The sequence below is a fragment of the Salvelinus sp. IW2-2015 genome, unplaced genomic scaffold, assembly GCF_002910315.2.
Source record: "Salvelinus sp. IW2-2015 unplaced genomic scaffold, ASM291031v2 Un_scaffold1906, whole genome shotgun sequence".
In the NCBI taxonomy this organism is placed as follows: Eukaryota; Metazoa; Chordata; class Actinopteri; order Salmoniformes; family Salmonidae; genus Salvelinus; species Salvelinus sp. IW2-2015.
The window spans coordinates 65,899-69,770 of NW_019943267.1; the positions used below are offsets into that span (position 1 = coordinate 65,899).

The window sequence follows — 3,872 nt, forward strand, 5'->3', positions numbered from 1 at the left end:
TCCAGCCCATCGTAGAACCTATGTCCAGCCCATCGTAGAACCTATGTCCAGCCCATCGTAGAACCTATGTCCAGCCCATCGTAGAACCTATATCCAGCCCATCGTAGAACCTATGTCCAGCCATCCGTTAGGTATCCCCAACAAAATTGAAAATGCAGTACCTGAATTCCAATGGACATGTTTTCCCATCAGAGGGGTTAGAGGCTGAGAGGGGTTAGAGGCTGAGAAATCTCTTTTAGTTCCTCCCGCCCCTCAAGGAGTACTTAGCAGGAGGCAGGAGAATAACGATCAGATATACACTAAAGTATGTGGACACCTGCTCGTCGAACATCTCATAAAAAAATCATGGGCGTTAATATGGAGTTGGTCCCCTCTTTGCTGCTATAACAGCCTCCACTCTTCAGGGAAGGCTTTCCACTAGATGTTGGAACATTGCTGCTGTAACAGCCTCCACTCTTCAGGGAAGGCTTTCCACTAGATGTTGGAACATTGCTGCTACAACAGCCTCCACTCTTCTGGGAAGGCTTTCAACTAGATGTTGGAACATTGCTGCAGGAACTTGCTTCCATTCAACCACACTAGCATTAGTGAGGTCGGGCACTGATGTTGGTGCGATTAGGCCTGGCTCACAGTCGGCGCTCCAATTCATCCCAAATGTGTTCAATGGGGTTGAGGTCAGGGCTCTGTGCCGGCCAGTCAACTTCTTCCACACCAATCTCAACCAACCATTTCTGTATGGACCTCACTTTGTGCACGGGGGCATTGTCATGCTGAAACAGGAAAGGGCCTTCCCCAAACTGTTGCCACAAAGTTGGAAGCACAGAATCATCTAGAATGTCATTGTATGCTGTGTCGTTAAGATTTCCCTTCACTGGAATTAAGGGGCCAAGCCCAAATCATGAAAACAGCCGCAGACCATTACTCCTCCTCCACCAAACTTTACAGTTAGCACTATGCATTCGGGCTGGACACGTTCTCCTGGCATCTGCCAAACCCAGATTCATCTGCCGGACTGCAAGATGGTGAAGTGCGATTCATCACTCCAGAGAACGTGTTTCCACAAGCAAGCTTTACACCACTCCAGCCGTCACTTGGCATTGCGCATGGTGATCTTAGGCTTGTGTGCGGCTGCTCGGCCATGGAAACCCATTTCATGAATCTCCCGACGAACAGTTMTTGTGCTGACGTTGCTTCCAAAGGCAGTTTGGAACTTGGTAGTGAGTGTTACAGATAAGGACATACAATTTTTATCCGCTACGGGCTTCAGCACTCGGCGGGTCCCGTTCTTTGAGCTTGTGTGGCCTACCACTTCGCAGCTGAGCGGTTGTTGCTCCAGGATGTTTCCACTTCACAAAAATAACACTTACTGTTGACCGGGGGCAGCTCTAGCAGGGCAGAAGTTTGCCGAACTGACTTGTTGGAAAGGTGGCATCCTATGACGGTGCCACATTGAAAGTCACTGAGCTCTTCAGTAAGGCCATTCTACTGGCAATGTTGGACTATGGAGATTGCATGTCTGTCTGCTCGATTTTATGCAACTTTCAACAACGGGTGTTGCTGAAATACCCGAATCCACTAATTTGAAGGGGTGTCCACATAGTTTTATATATAGTGTATCAGTCTGTGAGAGCTATAGTCACGGAGCTATAGTAGTAACGGAGCTATGGTAACGGAGCTATAGTAACGGAGCTATAGTAACGGAGCTATGGTGACGGAGCTATAGTGACGGAGCTATAGTGACGGAGCTATAGTAACGGAGCTATAGTAACGGAGCTATAGTAACGGAGCTATAGTAGTCATGGAGCTATAGTAACGGAGCTATAGTCACCACGGAGCTATGGTAACGGAGCTATAGTAACGGAGCTATGGTAACGGAGCTATGGTAACGGAGCTATGCAAGGCAGGACAAGGCAGTCAGACAGCTATGCAGGCAGACAGACAGACAGACAGACAGACACAGACAGACAGACAGACAGACAGACAGACAGACAGACAGAGACAGACAGACAGACAGACAGACAGACAGACAGACAGACAGACAGACAGACAGACAGACAGACAGACAGACAGACAGAGAACCAGGAAAGCAGACAGGCCGACAGACCTCGAACCAGGAAAGCAGACAGACAGAGACAGAGACAGAGACAGAGACAGAGACAGAGACAGAGACAGACAGAGAACAGGAAAGCAGACAAGACAGACAGACAGACAGACAGACAGACAGACAGACAGACAGACAGACAGACAGACAGACAGACAGCGACAGAGAACCAGGAAAGCAGACAGGCCGACAGACCTCGAACCGGAAAGCAGACAGACAGAGACAGAGACAGAGACAGAGACAGAGACAGACAGAGAACCAGGAAAGCAGACAGACAGACAGACAGACAGACAGTATCCTTGGTGTAGTAACCGGAGAAGACTTTGAGAGTGACGGGGATTATGAACTCTCTGATGAAGTGTAGCCACTCCTTATCGTAACCGATCTGCTTCATGTGGATGTCATCAGTTGGCACGGTCTCATAGCCGCCGGTGATCCGCTTGTCCTGATTGGAGGAGAGACCAGGAAACAACAATAGGACATTTTATAGAACTACCAGAACTCCTCCTCCTCCCTCCTCCCTCTCCCTCCTCGTGTGGCTGTTGTGAGACTGCTGTCTCCAGCGTGATGGTGTTAAGGGATGAATGATAGATGAGGGGTGTGTGGGTATAGACCAGAACGACCTGGACTTGGCAGAGACCCCCCCCCTCTTACGGAGTGTACCCGGTTGACAGGGGAAATGGAAAGAGAGCCTGTGTTGCGACTTCCTCTTTTTCGATCCTTAACAAGGAGACACTCCATCTCAACTCCTCCTCCACATTTACGGGATTGGTTGACAGTGCAGAACAGAACCTCCCCCGACAGTTATTTTGTTCTCTCTCGCCAGGACCAGAAAGTCACTCAGGCCTTTATGCTACGTTAGGCAGAGATCTACCTCATGACTCAGAGGCCTTTATGCTACTTTAGGCAGAGATCAATCTCATGACTCAGAGGCCTTTTATGCTACGTTAGGCAGAGATCAACCTCATGACTCAGAGGCCTTTATGCTACGTTAGGCAGAGATCTACCTCATGTCTCAGAGGCCTTTATGTTAGCGTTAGGCAGAGATCAACCTCATGACTCAGAGGCGTTTATGCTACGTTAGGCAGAGATCAACTTCATGACTCAGAGGCCTTTTATGTTACGTTGGCAGAGATCAACCTCATGACTCAGAGGCCTTTATGTTACGTTAGGCAAGAGATCTACCTCATGACTCAAGGCCTTTATGTTACGTTAGGCAGAGATCAACCTCATGACTCAGAGGCCTTTATGTTATTAGGCAGAGATCAACCTCATGACTCAGAGGCCTTAATGTTACGTTAGGCAGAGATCAACCTAATGACTCAGAGGCCTTTATGCTACGTTAGGCAGAGATCAACTCATGACTCAGAGGCCTTTATGTTACGTTAGACAGAGATCTACCTCATGACTCAGAGGCCTTATGCTACGTTAGGCAGAGATCTACCTCATGACTCAGAGGCCTTTATGCTACGTAAACCTCGTCAACCTCATGACTCAGAGGCCTTATGTTACGTTAGGCAGAGATCAACCTCATGACTCATGGCCTTTATGTTACGTTAGGCAGAGATCAACCTCATGACTCAGAGGCCTTTATGTTACGTTAGACAGAGTATCTACCTCATGACTCAGAGGCCTTTATGCTACGTTAGGCAGAGATCTACCTCATGACTCAGAGGCCTTTATGCTACGTTAGGCAGAGATCAACCTCATGACTCAGAGGCACCAGGTATTCAGCACCACATACCTGTATTATGAACAAGAGTTAATATAG

At 48.4% G+C, this 3,872-nt stretch overlaps 1 protein-coding gene across 1 annotated transcript in view; it reads left to right on the forward strand.

The window, feature by feature from the left end:
• Nucleotides 1-3,872, forward strand: part of LOC112072373 (procollagen-lysine,2-oxoglutarate 5-dioxygenase 2-like) — a 62,328-nt gene that overhangs the window by 41,061 nt on the left and 17,395 nt on the right.